The sequence below is a fragment of the Colius striatus genome, chromosome 26, assembly GCF_028858725.1.
Source record: "Colius striatus isolate bColStr4 chromosome 26, bColStr4.1.hap1, whole genome shotgun sequence".
In the NCBI taxonomy this organism is placed as follows: Eukaryota; Metazoa; Chordata; class Aves; order Coliiformes; family Coliidae; genus Colius; species Colius striatus.
In genome coordinates this window covers 1,331,914-1,349,059 of record NC_084784.1, presented here as the reverse complement: position 1 = coordinate 1,349,059, position 17,146 = coordinate 1,331,914, and the positions used below count along the sequence as shown (strand labels likewise).

Genomic DNA, 17,146 nt, shown 5'->3' with positions numbered 1-17,146 from the left:
CTTAAATACCAGTTTGGACCGAGGTATAAATCAGTGTTGGACATGATTCTCTTGAAAGTATTCTCCTGCTTTAAGTCAGTTTCTCACGTGAAAAGCCAGGACAGAGGAACAGCCTCCCTGTGTCTGTTGGCACTGTGGTGTTCTCAGGAAAGGGGTTTGGTCTTCTCTGGCCAAAATGTGGGAAAGCTGCTGCTTTACAGTTTGGTTCTGCCCCACGTTGGAAGACAAGCTGGGAATTCCCCTGCCAAGTAGAGCAAGAAAGAAGGTTTGGATCTGTCACAGACCTGCTTCAACAAGAAGCGTGTCTGGTGATGTAGTTTCTGCCTTAACAAGACCTTCAGAGGGAAGATGACCCATTCCAGTAGGGTTAACCTTTTTTTTGCCCTTGCAAAGCATAGTTTTGGTGTTCTGCCAGGGACAAGGTGCTTTCACGTGGCACATCCATCCTCCCAAAACACCTTTTCCAGAGAAGAAGCTTCCCCTGGTGATCCACCTGAATACCAAGTCCCTTCACTCAACAGATCCTTGTCAGGACTTTTCAGTTTAATCCTGATGGCTTATTTTAAGGATTAAAGCAAAACTTGTGTCTGGGAGATGACAAAGCTGATGGCTCTTGCAAGGTGAGCTGAGATTATCTGTCTCACTGTGGGCTGCTCGCTTGTGGCTTCGTGGTTGCAGGAACATTGGGGTTCCCGATTAGCATCAGGTCATGGGGTCACCTGGCAGGTTTTCTGCTTCATTGGGTACCAGGGGCAGTTGTGATGGCTCCCTGGGAAGGATCCCTCTGAGGGAAGGAGGTGGAGGTGAAATGAGGCTGGTTCAGTTCTCTAGTGGCTGAGAGCAGTGTTCTGTGCTGAGCTAGGGAGGATATAGGACAAGGGACAATGGGGACAAGCTGCAACATCAGAGGTTCCAGAGACACACAAGGCAGAATTAGTTCCCTGCTGAGGTGAGGGAGCACTGGCAGGGGCTGCCCAGATGGGCTGTGGAGGCTTCTGCTCTGGAGACATCCCAACCCCACCTTGGCCTCATTCCTGTGCCTCCTGAGCATGAGGAACCTGCTTGAGGGGGCTGGAGGAGCTCTGGAGGTTCCTTCCCACCCCCATCCCTGTGTGATTCTCTGGTTGCACTGGCACAGGAGGAGAAACTCCTGGCAGGGGCTGCCCAGATGGGCTGTGGAGGCTCCTGCTCTGGAGACATCCCAACCCCAGCTGGATGAGTCCCTGTGTGCCCTGCTCTGGGTGCTGCTGCTCTGGCAGGGGGCTGCACTGGATGAGCTTCCCAGCTCCCTTCCAACCCTTGGGCTTCTGGGACTGTGTTTTGCAGGGTGCCAGGAAGCACTGCTGCAGGGAATGCACTGCTGGTCATCAACAACCACACCTGCCTGAGCCTCAGTCCCTACCCCTTGCTCCCCTAAGTATCAGTTGTTTCTCTCCCTTCTTTTTCTGTTTTAATACCTTGAAATGAGATTTCCCTCACCAGATGCAGCCTGTAGGATGTCCAGTTGGGCTAAAATGGCATCTCCCAGTGCAGAATGACACCAAAACCCCTCCAGATGATCAGATCCAATTGTAACACGATTGTTTGATGCCTTTTGAGCCCCAGTTTCTGCCCAGCACCATGTACTGCATTCCACATCCTCTCCATGAGATGCTGGAGGCAGAGGCTGAATCATCCTGCCACAGAAAGATGCAGAAGGGTGATGGTTTAGGATCAGAGCTGCCTTTAATGCTCGGTAAAGACAGGATGCAAAGCTGTTTTGCAGTGGGGGAGTTAAGGCCACTCTGCTCTGAGGTGAGCAAAGCTTTCCTAAGTCATTCCTCCTTCCAGAGGAATGGGTATAATTTGCAATAACCCTCTAAGGAAAGTGTAAGGGGTCACCTCTGCTCCCAGCTGGTGTGAGGATCAGTGGCTGATGCTGAGGTGATGGTGGCCTTGGCAGTACTGAAGCCCCTCACCCCACACTGTCTTCTCCAGGATGGAGAAGGGAGTGTTGCTTTACCCCATGGCAGTCAAAGCCTTGCTACATGTTTCTCTCCCTTGCTGTCTTCCCTGCCCTATGGGAGAGGCAGTGCTGAGTCAGCGTGTTTCTTCCCTTCCTCCTGATGTTCTCGATGCTCCTCCTTGGCCAGGCATTTGGTTGGGTTTGGAATGGGCAGGTCTCCAAAACTGAGCCACATTTGGTGCCAGCTTTCTTGGCTGCACAGCAAAACAAGCCCAAGAAGGGCTGGGGACAGGAGGAAGGTGGTAACACAGTGAGAAGGTTCTGGAGAAGGTGAGAAGGGTCCAGTCACTTCCAACTAAGCTGCTGTATCCTCCTTCTCCCATAGTGTTGCTGCCTGATCTGTTGGTCCTGTCCATTTGGATGGAGTCCTCACTATCCAAGGATGCTGAGGACCCAAGGATCTCCATTCCTGGACATGTCTGGAGTGTTGCTTTGGCTTTGCAGAGTGCTGGTTTGGTAGGTTGAAATCTGAGGGTGGGCACGTGATGGCTCGTGAACGCTTCAACCTTTGCAGCCAACCTGGAGAGTCCTTTCACCTTTCCCTCAGTATGTGGAGATCTGTTGTGGCCATCTGGAAAAGTACCTTTCAGAGTTATTGGCTCAGTATGTAAATGCACAGCAGAATAGCAGCAGTTTATCAAGGTTCCAAAAGCAATTGCTGTTTATTAAGTGTGGGCAATGCACGGAACATAAACAACACATCAGCTCTTGCCCCAAGGAATCCAAATGATTAAGGTTAAGCAAGACTGGGACAGGGCTGAGGGATGCAGAGAGCTGTGGGGATAATGAGTGGGTCAGCAGGACTGACCTGAGGCTCGTCAGGCACGTCTGGAGGGGGATGGTGTGTGTGTGACGGTGACGCATGGCAGGGGAATGGCTGATAGTGTGGCCACGGGTAGGACGAGGCAGAGCAGCTGCAGGTTCCTGCTTCCAGACCAACAAGTTCACTTCAGGTTTCAAAAGGAATAAGGAGAGGGCCTGTGTTGTTACATGTTTGGTTTGCTTTGGTTAGATTGGGCTGCTCATCTGTGACAGGAGAGGCTTTTACCTGCTGGGGGTAGGAGGATGATCTGGGGTCCTGGGCCAGCAGCACTGCCCAGAGCTGGGGTTGTGCAGACACCTCAGCTCTGTTTCTCAGCCTGTCTCTGCAGTGCCCAGAGGAGAAGGGAAGAGGCTGGGCTGGGCTGGAGGCATGTCCAGACCAGTGCTGAGGTAGGACAGCTGGGGATGTGCCAGTGACCACAGGGCTTTGTGCTCACCTGGGTACACATGTGGTTGGCCACTGCTGTCCTTGTCTGACCCTCCCCAGCCCTGGGGAGCGGTGGATGGGCACTGAGGGAAGTGCTGTAGCCACCCTGGGGCATGGACAATTTCACCCAAGTCAGTGGCTCTTTGTGGACCCTGGTCTGAGGGATGGTTTGGGCTGGCTCTGCAGCCTTCCCCAGCCCCACTCCATCCCTGCCCTTTCCTTTTCTCTCACTTCTTCCTTCTTTCTGTGCTAATCCACTTTCCTAGTGTCACATTTCCTTTCTCAGCACCTGTCATTCCTTGATGTGCCTGCCCAGAGCCATCCTGTGGATCCTTCATGCTGCCAGGCCCCTTCCCTCCTTCCTCCTTTTTGATTTCTGGGTGAAGCAGCGAGTAGCCAAAGCTCTGCTAAATGGCTCCCTCCAGAACAGACATCACTTGCAAAGAATGTGTAGAAGGGTTTGGAAGGCAGGATGGGACGTGCCCACATCTGCTTCCCACTCTGAAAGGTTTCCAACATGAGCTTTTGCTCACGTAGTTTCCAGGAAATGTCAGGTATTGGGGAGGGGGAAAGGAGCAAAGGAGCTCTAATTAAGTGCTGGTGACATCACTTGTATGTGCTGTGGTGCTGCAGGCTCTTCCCTTCCTGCTGTGTGGAGGCTGAGCGATACCATCCATGCCTGAGGCTGGGGAAGCAACTGCTGGGTGCTCCCATCTCCCCCAGGCAGCACATCCAATCATCTCCCAAATAAAGGGGCTCTGCTTCATCTTAGAATCCGCTGCTTTATTTCCTCAGCTGAAGGCTGCCCCAAAGCAGCAGTCTGTGTTCTCAGCTCTCCATCATCCCCTCTTGTCCTCCACTCCTTGGAGCTGTGCTGGGATCCTGTTGCTTTGGGAACCTGAAGGTAATAACCTGTCCTGTTGCTCTGGCAGATGCCTTCTCCTTTCTCGATGTCCCTGCTTGTAACAGCAGCGTAGATGAAGACACACAAGGTGAAGATTTACTGCTCAGTGTTTCTCAATCCACTCTGGAGCAAATGACTTCATTCCTTTCAGACAGCACCCAGTATCCACCACTCTTGATTGCAATCTGGTTCTGTGCTCTTGTGTCACATTTAATGAGGCATTTTGTTTCTGCATTGTGTGTCATTCTCACATGGGTTGCAGCATAAATAATGATGTATTGTGTTTCAGTGGGTACTGTGAACCTTTAGCTCTTAATGAGGTTAAATGGATAGTTAGGAGGCCATCTACCTGTTTTGCAAGGTTCTGAAGCTAAAAGACACTGGGATTTTATTTTGAGTATCACATGAAAGGGATAGAAGGTGGACATTGCAGTGGGAATTGCAGAAACAGGTCATTTTGCCCCAAGGTGGGGACTGGAGGCTGATCAGAGCAGCCCCAGCTTAAAGTGGCCTCTCTCCTAAAATCAGTGTAACAGGAGTGAGCCCAGAAATGTGAGAGAACACAGAATGGTGGGGTTGGAAGGGACCTTCAGAGATCATCTAGTCCAACCCCACTGCAGAAGCAGGTCAACCACATGAGGTGGGATGTCCTTAGGTGTGATGGTTTTGTTCACTGTGAGGACAGAGGTTTGGCCTCCTGCTGCATGTGTCATCAGCTGGGAGCCACAAGCTGTGTGCAGGAGCATGGTGTGGGTGGGAGGGGGAGAAGGGGATGGTGTCACTGCTTAGTGTAGCAGCTCTGTCAGGACAACCTGAGGAACAATCTGCTGTGGAATCCTACAGAGATGAGGATGGGAGCTCCTTGTGCTGCAGAGCCAATGCCCCTACACCCTCTGACGTGCAGCTGCACCTTTCAGGAGCCACGTGCCTCTTAAATCATCAGGCAAAAAGAAGTCTTTGAGTTTATCATCTTTCCCAGCCACTTCTGTGAACTGGATCTCAGTCTCTCACTTTTTACCTTGTGCCACCAAGACCTTTCTGGAGTAAATAAGTGGGTGTCTGGCCATGCCTGCACCTCAGCACAGCACGCTGCCCAAATGATGCCACCCACCCCATCCCGAGCAGAGAGGGGCAGGGCTTGTTCTGCACCTGGTCAGTGTCTGAATCACAGAACCACAGATTGGTGGGGGTTGGAAGGGACCTTTAGAGATCATCTTTGCTAAAGCAGGTCCACCTAGATCAAGGGGCACAGGAAGGCATCCAGATGGGTCTTCAAGAGCTCCAAGGAAGGAGCCTCCACACCCTCCCTGGGCAGCCTGGGCCAGGGCTCCCTCACTCCAACAGGGAAAGAGTTTCTCCTTATGTTTAAGTGCAACTGTTTGTGTTCCAGCTTCATCCCATCACCCCTTGTCCTGTTGCTGGATACAACAAGTGCTGCCCCAGTCTCCTGACACCCACCACTGAGATACTTGTAACTCCTAATGAGCTCCCCCCTCAGTCTCCTCCAGACTAAACAGCCCCAGGTCTCACAGCCTTTCCTCACAAGGAAAGGACACCTTTGTGTCACTCTGAGGTAGGAAATCTGACTTTCTTTCACCCTGGACATCTAGAGGTGACCTGTGGTGGAATTTCAGCCTTCACTCCTGTATGTCCACAGGCACAGGGACTAGCACTGAACAGCTCTCAGCTTTCACTGCCTTGATAAAAGATGCTCATTCATTTTTATACCAACATGTTAGATCAAGAACTCAATTAGCAGGTAACGTGTAAAACCTCCCAAAGTCCCTACAAGCCACCATCCTCAGGCCCAAGTTTCAGGTGATTCCTCACTTGTACCTGCAAATACCTGCTGATTCCAGCAGCCTCTTGCTACTCTGGAGGCCTCCAGATCAATGTCTCCTGCCCCTGCCAGGAGCTTTGGTTTTGGCTACTGCTGTCACTGATATCTCTGAAACCCCTTCTGTAGGTCCAGTGTTTGGAGCAACAGAACAAGATCCTGACGACACGGTGGAACTTCCTGAAGGATCAAGACAATTCCCACTCTGAGTCAGACATCAAGGCCATCTATGATGAGTACATGAGCAAAATGAATCAAGAGATGAAGGCTCTCAACCATGAGCAGGAAAATCTCGAGCTGGAGCTGACGAGGGTCCTGAGCACCATGGACAACTTCCGAAGCAAGTAGGTTTCTGCTCTCCTTGGATATGACAAAGGGAAAGTGTTTGCAGGACTAGCACTGAACAGCTCTCAGCTTCATCCCCTCAGCCCTTGTCCTGTTGCTGGATACAACAGAAGAAAGGGATGTCCCAGCCTCCTGACACCCACCATTAGATACTTGTACATGTTGATGAGACCCAAATTAGAGTGAAGGGGCAGCTGCCATGTGGGTGGGTTTGGTGCTGGCTTACCCCTTGGGGCCACTGAACTCCTGCAGCTTCCTCTGTGCAGTGCAGCCTGTGGTCAGGAGCCACTGACTGAGCATCCTGCTGTGTCTGCAAGGGCAGCTCTGGCACCAGCCCCTGTGCCTGTGGCATCGTTCACTGGGCTCAGAGCAGGCACAGACCCAAGTCAGCAGCGTGAGGCACAGGGAGGAATGAGCCCAGGAGGGCGGCTGTGACGTGGCACAGCCTGTGTGACAGCCCCACGGGGGGGTGTGTGTGGCAGGGCCACACCAGCACCAGGCCCAGCAGCCAGGCTGTAATCCCTCTTAAATCTGGTACCAGATCTGATTCAGCTTGATTATTTTTAAGTCCTGGGGTCAAATGCTGCTGACTGATTCATGCCTGGTGAATGCTGTGAATGGGAGGCTCAGTCCTGCCTTGAAGGGCTCTCGTGCCTTTGTTCTTATTGGGCAAGGCTCTCCACAGAATCCCTGAATGCTGGGGGTGGGAAGGGCCCTGCAGAGCAGCTCCAGCCCCAGCCCCTGCTCCAGCAGCTTCCCCTGGCTCAGGGGGCACAGGAACGTGTCCAGAGGGGGTTGGGAACCTCCTGAGAAGGAGCCTCCACACCCTCCCTGGGCAGCCTGGGCCAGGGCTCCCTCACCTCACAGTAAAGTCGTTTTTCCTTGTAGAATTACAGAATGATGGGGATTGGAGTGGACCTCTAAAGATCATCTAAACCCAACCCCCCTGCTCCAGCAGGTTCCCCTCCCTCAGGGGACACAGGAACGAGTCCAGGTGGGTTTGGAAACCTCCAAGAAGGAGCCTCCACACCCCCCATGGGCAGCCTGGGCCAGGGCTCCCTCACTCTCACCCCAATACATTTCTCCACGTGTTCCAGTGGAACTCCTTGTGTTCCAGCTTGTGTCCATCTTCCCCTGTGCTGAGGAGCTGTGCAGCACAGAGCATGCAGGAAGGAATCATCCTCAGCGTTATGGAGAGCTGTTGTCACTCTTGGCACTATTCTTCCTCTTCTCCTTTTCTTGCCAAGGCCCTCTGCTCCCACACTGTCCTCATGTCACATGGAACTTCTGTGAGCAGAGCTGATACCTGGAGGTGGCCTCAGGGTGCTGGTGGGTGCAGAGAGCGGGCAGTCAGGTGCTGGGGCTGAAGGAGGTTTCTCTGAGCAGGCATGGCCATGGGTAGCCCCAGCTCCATGCAACCATAGAATCAGGGATGGAAGAGACCATTAGAGCTCATCCAGTGCAACCCCCTGCAGAAGCAGGGTCACCTAGATCAGGTCACACAGAAACGTGTCCAGGGGGTTCTTGAAGAGCTCCTGAGAAGGAGCCTCCACACCCTCCCTGGGCAGCCTGGGCCAGGGCTCCCTCAGCTCAGCACCAAAGGACTTGCTCCTCCTGGGCCAGGGGCACTTGCTGTGTCCCAGCCTGTGCCCATCACCCCTTGTCCTGCCACTGGCCACCCCAGCAAGGAAATGTCACCTCAGTCTCCTGACACCCTTTATCAGACTCACAGCATGGGGGGGTTGGGAGGGACCTTTAGAGCTCATCCAGTCCAACCCCCTGCAGAAGCAGCTCCCACCTAGATCAGGTCACACAGGAATGTGTCCAGGGGGGTCTTGAAGAGTTCCAAGGAAGGAGCCTCCACATCCTCCCTGGGCAGCCTGGGCCAGGGCTCCCTCACTCAAACAGGGAAAGAGTTTCTCCTTATGTTTAAATGGAACTGTTTGTGTTCCAGCTTCATCCCATCACCCCTTGTCCTGTTGCTGGATACAATAGAAGAAAGGGATGTCCCAGCCTCCTGACACCCACCAGTGAGATATTGGTAAAGATTAATGAGATCCCCCCTCAGTCTCCTCTAAACAGCCCCAGCTCCTGCAGCCTTTCCTCTCAAGGAAGATAATGCTGGTCCTGATCTGTCCCCTCCCACAGAGCTGGAGTCATTCCTGTCACAGGCAGCGTGGGCAGGTGCAAGATAATTGTAATTACTACTGTCATCACTGAATGTATTGATTGTGATGGTGCCTCACAGAGACCTACCACACCCTCTGCTGCCATCAGCAGCCAGGGCTCAGCTCCCCATCAGGTCCAAGGCTGCAATCCTGCCCTTTGCTCCCACTGCAACACCCAAGACCCAGAACCAAGCTGAGAGAAGACCGAAGGGATGTGGGGGGTGGGAAGGAGAGTTCACCTTCCTTTTGACTTTCATTTGGAAGCTTCTAACCCTGCCATATTTGGGTTGAAAGCTGAGCATTGTGTCTTGCTGGCTGAGATGTAAATGCTGAGATCACATACCTGGCTGGTGAGAGGGCAGGTGGGTGGGAGTACTGCAGCTCAGATCTTGGGAGCACGATGCTCCTCGTTTCAGTACCCCACAAAGCCCTTGTGTCCCCAAGAGCTGAGCTGGCCCCTGTGCAGCACAGATAACATCTCAGCTCCTGATTACAGCTCTCATAAAATACTTGTAACAAATTAATCCTTTGAAGATTTTCTGCCCTTCATTTCTTCTGCCAGTGACTCATCTGGGAGGAGATCCTGCACCTCTCTGGTTTTGCCCCTTTACCTTTGCTTTTCTCCTCCTCTACCTTTCATGGAATCATCCCTGTGTTCCCAAGCTGAGCTGATTTGGGTAGATCCTGCAAGCTCAATGATTAAAACAAGCTGAATGGTTAAATTCCTGCAACTGCAGGTGAAAAACATCCCTGCTGTGGCCATTCCCAGTGCTTGTCTGGGAAAAGCCCATCTCTGCAAACCCTGGAGGGTCCAAACCACCCTCTGCAGCAGGAGAACAGTCCTGAATCTGATGGAGTTTTTGCAATCCTGTGGCCTGACAGTTGAAATGAGCCACATGTGGCACTGAGTGGAGGGAGGAGAGTCAGGTTTGACTCCTGCCTCTCCCATGTACTTCCTTCCTGCAGGACACTTCATCAACCCTGTGCAGGGTTCTGTGTTTTTCTTTGTTGTTTTTCTTCCTTAGGAGCATTTATTGGGCAACAGATCTGTTTGGACAGCTTTGATCTTTTTGCAAAAGATCTTGGAATTGGGCCACAGAGATGCTGGAGTGGAGCATCTGCCTTGTGCTGAAAGGCTGGGGGAGCTGGGGCTCTGCAGCTTGGAGAAGAGGAGCCTGAGGGCTGAGCTCAGTCATGTTCACAAGTGTCAGGAGGCTGGAGCCAGGCTGTGCTCAGGGATGGCCAATGATGGGACAAGGGGCAACGGGCACAAGCTGCAACATCAGAGGTTCCAGAGACACACAAGGCAGAATTTGTTCCCTGCTGAGGTGAGGGAGCACTGGCAGGGGCTGCCCAGATGGGCTGTGGAGGCTCCTGCTCTGGAGACATCCCAACCCCACCTTGGCCTCATTCCTGTGCCTCCTGACCATGAGGAACCTGCTTGAGGGGGCTGGAGGAGCTCTGGAGGTTCCTTCCCACCCCCATCACTGTGTGATTCTCTGGTTGCACTGGCACAGGAGGAGAAACTCCTGGCAGGGGCTGCCCAGATGGGCTGTGGAGGCTCCTGCTCTGGAGACATCCCAACCCCAGCTGGATGAGTCCCTGTGTGCCCTGCTCTGGGTGCTGCTGCTCTGGCAGGGGGCTGCACTGGATGAGCTTCCCAGCTCCCTTCCACCCCTTGACACTCTGTGAACTGGGAGCAGAGGTTGTGGAGCAGCTTTGTTGTCACCAGGGTGAGGATGGTTATTTGTGTTGTGGTAGCTATTAAGAAACCCAGTTGTTGTCCACAATTACATGTGCCAAGGGCTGTACAAATCCAGGTGACTTAGGATGCCTCCTCTGTTGCATGCTTTTTGGGGGAAGACCTTAATCCTTCCTGGATTTGCAGGATCAGTGAGTGACAGAGGACTTTGTGCCATTGACTCTGCCCAAGCTGTGTCAGGTGAAGCAAATCTTGATCTGAGCCTTTCTGATTGATGCCTGTGCTAGGTTGTTGCTCTCTTTCCTTGCACTTGGAAGCATTATCTTTAACCCAGGCAGCAACCAGGCCCTTCAACTGCTGCCCTACTTTGATTTCAGCTCCTGTAAGCTGCTGGTGTTGCTCTGGGCTGCAGCACAATGACCTCACGGTTCCCATCTGCTCTGAATGAGACACATTAGTTTGCAATTGAGTTAATTAAACAAGGAACTCATGAGGATCTTCCAGGCCACTTGCAATCTCATTGCCACGGGCTGTAGCAAACAGGGATGAGTATAACCAAGGAATGGACCAATAATGGGCAGAGAGGGCTATCCACAGTGGTTAAATGTGCTGGTCAAGATGCAGCCTCCAACTTGGGAAGGGTGAAACAGCTGATGGCTGGAGAAGCATGGCCAGAGGAAGGACCACTGAATAATTGCCCTGTATTTTGGGGCTGGCCAGCATGTATTACTGGCTTAAGATAGATGGATTCTGCTCTGACCCAGCTTTCCTGCTTTGTACTGTGTGAGCATCCTCAGAGCTTTGGTCTGATGGGCTGTGGGGAACTTGAACAGACCCACAGACTTAATGGACAGAACTCCAGAGGCCCTTCAGATTGTTGTGGCAGAAGAACAGGGTTTCCATTTTCTTCTGAGATGTGCTGTTTCCAGGAAAACTGAGCCCAGCATTACCAGGGCTGACAAACTTCACCTCAGCTCTGAGAATGGCAGTGTTTTGTTTGTTTTTCCTTAAGGCTTTAGCTGTGGGAGTGACTCTCAACTTTCATGTAAAAATTATCCATGCCATTAAGATTATACATAATTATAACTATATTTATAGTTCTTCCTTCATGATTTCTTGTAATCATAAGGTCCTGTAATTTGGGGGAGGGAGAGGAGGGGTGAAAACAGCTTTAGGTGCATGTAAAATGGATTGGTGGAGGGGAAAGTCCATAGCTTGAATGCCTCCACCATGTGTCAGGCAAGGAGAGCACTTGGGATGAGCCTGTGCCCTGCCACACGCTGTGGCCTTAGGAAGGATCCCTGCAGCCCATCTGTGTGGGTTGGGTTTGCTTGTTTATCCAGGAGCTCATGGCAACGTGCAGGTTCCCATCGCTGCAGCCTGATCACACTCCTTCTGCAAACAGGACAGGAGGCACGTGGAGCCCATCCATCCGTGGGGCAGGGCAGTGATGTCCCTGTGCTGAGCAGATGGAAGATGCTTGGTCCTTTGGGGGGTTCCAAGTTGTTCCTGGAGGTGCTGGCAAGTGGTTTTGTGGTGTTGTCTAATCACCCTGTGGTTTGGGCTGATGCTGGTTTTGGGCTTCAGCTGATAGAACAAGTGTGGCCAATTCTGAGCTGGAGGCCAATGGGGATGAGCTGCAGCATCAGAGGTTCCAGAGACACACAAGGCAGAATTTGTTCCCTGCTGAGGTGAGGGAGCACTGGCAGGGGCTGCCCAGATGGGCTGTGGAGGCTCCTGCTCTGGAGACATCCCAACCCCACCTTGGCCTCATTCCTGTGCCTCCTGAGCATGAGGAACCTGCTTGAGGGGGCTGGAGGAGCTCTGGAGGTTCCTTCCCACCCCCATCCCTGTGTGATTCTCTGGTTGCACTGGCACAGGAGGAGAAACTCCTGGCAGGGGCTGCCCAGATGGGCTGTGGAGGCTCCTGCTCTGGAGACATCCCAACCCCAGCTGGATGAGTCCCTGTGTGCCCTGCTCTGGGTGCTGCTGCTCTGGCAGGGGGCTGCACTGGATGAGCTTTGCAGCTCCCTTCCAGCCCTTGGGATTCTGTAACTCTGTGATTACACAGCCAGAAGCTTCCCAGGGGTGGCCAGGAGCCAAGAGCCTCCCAGCAGAGCAGGCAGAGACTCATAGAATCAGAGAGGGCTCCTGTCTCCCCTCAGCCTCCTCTTCTCCAGCCTCAACACCCCCATTCCCTCAGCCCCTCCCCAGCCCCTTGTGCTCCAGCCCCTTCCCCAGCTCTGTGCCCGGCTCTGGCCACGCTGCAGCCCCTCAGTGTCCCTGTGGCAGTGAGTGAGGGGCCCAGCACTGACACAGCCCTGGAGCTGCAGCCTCCCCAGGGCCCAGCACAGGGGACAATCCCTGCCCTGCTCCTGCTGCCACCCCACTGCTGAGCCCAGCCAGGCTGCCCTTGGCCTTCTTGCCCCCCTGGGCACGCTGCTGGCTGCTGTTCACCCCCTGGCACCAACCCCCCAGGCCCTTTCCCTGCAGCACCTTTCAGCCTCTCTGCCCCAGCCCATGGTATTACCTGGGCTTGGGGTGGCAACAGGATCCAGAGAGGGAGAAGGAAAGGTCAGATGCATCTCTTGGAGGGACAGGAGCTTACTGGAAGTCTTGTTAACACCCTGGGCAGGACACATCCAGCTACTCAACTGATCCCTGTGATGCCCCCATTAACACTAAAGGCATTTTGCTTTGTTGCAAAAGGAGAGGTGTAGCTGGAAGTCCCAGTGTGGTTTTGGTGAGAGCTGTGGTACCAGCCTCTAGCACTGATGAAGGCCTGTGGCTGTTAAAGCTGCTGGGCTGTGAGTGTGGAGAGCAAAATGCAGTTTCCATGGGTAAAGCTGCGTGAGGCTGTGGTGCAAACAATGCAGATGCAGGTGCCAAGGGCACTGCAACAGAGAGAGGCCCCACAAGTGAGGCTGGAGCACAAAAAGTTCCATTCAAACATAAGGAAAAAGCATTTCAGTGTTGAGGTGAGGCCCAGGCTGCCCAGGGAGGGTGTGGAGGCTCCTTCCTTGGAGCTCTTCAAGACCCCCCTGGACACGTTCCTGTGTGACCTGACCTAGGTGGGAGCTGCTTCTGCAGGGGGTTGCACTGGATGAGCTCTAAAGCTCCCTCCCAACCCCACCATGCTGTGATTCTGTGATAAGTGGTTTCAAGTCCTCAGAAAAGCCACTTGCTTAGGAAATGTGTGAGGATTTGAGCTCATTGTAAGACTGGGGAGGTGATGACTTCACATCAGGGGGATCACACCAGCTTCAAGAGAGCCACTGAAGTGCTTTGGAAGTGGCAGAAAACCAAAGACATGGCTTTGAATTAGGTGTAAGGCCCTGAGTTATAGGAGGAGGGTTCCTGTTGCAGGGCAATGAGCTGGAGCAACCTTTGGAGCTGTGAATCCTTCAAAGCAGGCAGCCGCCGGGCTGCTGGAAAAGCCGCGTTGCTGTCGCCGAGACACCCCGAGAGCTGAGTCACTGCTGGGCTTTATCTCCTGGGGGACACAAGAAGCAGGAGGTGAGAGATCAGTAACATGAGAGATGGCTGCCTGAGCCAGACCTGGCTCATTTGTGCATCAGCTTGTCGGTACATGGGCAGCAAGAGATGATGTTCCCTCTGCAGAAAGCTCCTCTGTGTTGGCAGGAGCTGCTGGGCATTTGTATGAATGAGACTCCATAGATGCTGCAAATGAGACCTGTGATCACAGCACTGGGGGGGAATCCTCAACCTGGCTGTGCTGGCATTGCTTTGAGAGGGCTGTTAGCAAGAACAGGGTTGTTCTGACAGCCCTGAAGTGCCCCATCCTGCTCTTGCAAGACCCCAACCATGAGACCACCGAAACAGCGCTTGTGGTTGGGCCACTGATTAATTTATGAGTCATTGCTGAAGCACTTTGGAGCAGTAATTACAAACCAGGTCTGCACTGTGCAAACACAAAACCTCAGGGCACTCCCTGCTCCAGAAAGCTTTCAGTCCAAACATTGCAGTCTGAGCACACAGCAAGAGATAGCCCGTGGGACATTGATGGAGGATGTGGAAACAACAGCCTGACACCGATCAGCAGAAGGAGCTGCTTGCTCTTCCATCAGGACACAAACTGTATTGGATATATGTGTCTTTTTCTGCACTTTCTAGGCTGGAGTTGAGAATTTAGTGTGTTTCCCCAAGGCTTTGTGGAGAGGTTGATCATTTGGGACTCTTTTGGTGGCTCTGTGAGCGTTGGTGCATGGTGCTGGGCTGTTGCTGGGTGTGCAGGGATGGGGCTGGCTGCTTGAGACATCAAAGACAACAGTCCTAATGTTAAAGCATTTGCTGCTCCAGGAGGATGTTTAACCCACAGAGTCACAGGATGGTGGGGTGGGAAGGGCCCTGCAGAGCTGCTGCAGCCCAATCCCTTGCTAAAGCAGCTTCCCCTGGCTCAGGGGGCACAGGAACGTGTCCAGGGGGGGTTGGGAACCTCCTGAGAAGGAGCCTCCACACCCTCCCTGGGCAGCCTGGGCCAGGGCTCCCTCAGCTCAGCACCAAAGCACTTGCTCCTCCTGGGCCAGGGGCACTTGCTGTGTCCCAGCCGGTGCCCATCACCCCTTGTCCTGCCACTGGCCACCCCAGCACAAAGCCTGGCCCCATCCATCCTCCTTTAGGGACTGAGCAGCACTGATGAGATCCCCCTGAGCTCAGGCTTCTGTTCCCCAGGCTGAACAGCCCCAGGGCTGCAGCCTTTCCTCCTCACACACATGTTCCATCCCTCAGCATCTTGCTGGCCCTGCCCTGGCCTCTCTGCAGCACTTCCCTGTCTCTCTGCAGCTGGGGAGCCCAGCACTGGCCCCAGGACTCCAGCTGAGGCCTCCCCAGCTCTGGCAGAGCAGAGGGGCAGCACAAGCTCCCTGGCCCTGCTGCCCACACTCTCTTCATGCCCCCCAGGCTGCCATTGGCCCCTTGCCCACCAGCCCACGTTGCTGCCCCACGTTCCCTTTGCTGTCCCCCAGCTGCCCTCCAGCAGCTCACCCCCAGCCTGGCCTTTCTCCTGTGCTACCAGACCTGAATCCCTGGGGGTCATTCACATGTGCTTGGAAGTATTTACCCTTCCTTTTGGTTGTGAAAGTATGCAGTGTTACCATGGCATCCCAACAACACAAGCAAACTCTGCTTGTGACACCTCTGGGTCACCAGATCCTGCTGGGATTTAACCTGGCTGGAAACCAGATGAACATGGGGGATGTTCACTGCAGGATGTCTGAGGGAGTGCAAGGGCTCCTGACTGGTGACACTGGGAGCTGGGGAGTGGAGCAGCAAGGCTGCCCCAGGTCTCTCCTGCTTTGGCTGAGTTGCTAAATGGCACAGAAAGGAAAGCTTGAGGTTTGAGTGGCAGACAGACTCATCCCTACCTAAAATCAGGGCTGCTGCATGGTGGCAAGATGAAAAGAATGGCTTCTCATTGATGTGGCCCTTGATAGTGCAAACCAGGGTGAGGTTCAGCTCTCTTACTGCTGGACTGGTGTTTGTGAGTGGCTTTGCCTTTCTGACAGTCTCACCTGACAGCAGGCTTGTGTTTCACCTGGCTGGGATGCTTTCTGCTTTGCCTGTGGTGTTGTGCAGAACAAGCCCTGTCTGCTGATCCAAAGGAGCTGAGGCTGGAATGCAGCCTGATAAAACCCAGCACCCTGAGCTTGCTTTGAGGGGGGAATTACTCTTGCCTGACTGTAGGACTCTAACTCACACGTTGAGATTCAATCCCTGCCTTCTCAGAGGAGCTGCAAGAGCAGCCTGCCTCTCTCTCTCTGAACTCAGAAGGACCTGGAGCTGTGTAAAGCAGCTGGAGGCTTCTGATAAAGGAAGCCTGGCCTGTCTGCATCAGCCACGGGGTCAGGTAGAGCTGGGTGTGTGTAACACACCACTTTGCTTTACACTCAGTGGGTTTCTTTGGGGTTTTTTGCTGGTGGAAGCTGAGACAGCTTGCAGGGCAGGGAGGACTCTTGCCTCTTATGTCACTGGCTCAGTCTGTCCCTCTCACTCCTGCAAAAAGAGCATTTCCCCTTAGCAGCTGGTGTCTGCAGCCAACTTGTATTCTTCCCACGAAGAGGGAAGTGCATAGTTTGAATAAGCTGTGGCCAGAACACGTAGCCAGCATTATCTTGCTGTCCTGATCAGGGGAAGAGTTGAAGGGTGACATATTCAGACCATGCTTTGTCATCTCATGGAGGATTTATCACTTGCTAGTAAGGAGATGTGCCCTGTTGAGGCAAAAGGCAGAAAGGCCATAAAAGATAGGAGAGCCCAGAAACTGAAGCAGAAACCTGTCCTGTCTCCTGGAGTAGCATGTTGAGTGTTTCCAGGTACAGCAACCCACCTAAACCATCTTTATTTCAGCAGCAACAGCAGAGAGAAGGCAAACCCAGGGTGTCAGAGGGGGAGCCACGGGGTGCAGGTGCTGCCAGCACTGTGCCCTCTGTGTGTGTGTGTCCAAGGCTGCGGCTGCTTTTGGTTTATATTAAACTAGGCTGGACCTGGCACTAAGCTGAGGCTCCTTATCTCCTTTCTGCTGCTGCACAGAGGAGCAACCTGCTCTGCAATATGTTAAAAAGCCAATGCATGTTGCCTTTCATTTCCCTTTAGGCAAGCAGAGAGGAACTGAGGAGCCATGAGGACGTGGGGATCAGCGTTGTCCTTGCCATGGGAGCCCAGGAGAGCCCGTGCTCCATGCCCTGTGCTCCATGCTCCATGCCCTGTGCTCCGTGCCCCATGCCCTGCGGCTGTGTGTGTGGCAGAGGCGAAGGGAGGTGCAGAACAAAGCCAGGTCTGAGCCTGGGGACACGGCGCCAGGTGTGTCCTGTCCCTTCCCTGGCCCTTCCCTTCTCTCCTGCTCGCCTTCAGCAGGTTGAGGGAGGGTGGGAAGGCAGCCAGGCACACCCAGCCCTCCGAGGCAGTAAAATGATCCCT

General features: G+C 53.6%; 1 protein-coding gene across 3 annotated transcripts in view; it reads left to right on the top strand.

Moving 5' to 3' along the window:
* Positions 1–16,966, top strand: part of BCDIN3D (BCDIN3 domain containing RNA methyltransferase) — a 67,644-nt gene extending 50,678 nt beyond the window's left edge. For all 3 annotated transcript variants that reach the window (XR_009820449.1, XR_009820447.1, XR_009820446.1), the window contains 3 exons: positions 6,125–6,339; positions 13,577–13,726; positions 16,823–16,966. The gene's annotated coding sequence lies outside the window, so the exon portion shown is untranslated. The remainder of the gene's footprint in view (positions 1–6,124; positions 6,340–13,576; positions 13,727–16,822) is intronic.
* Positions 16,967–17,146: the final 180 nt, after the last annotated feature.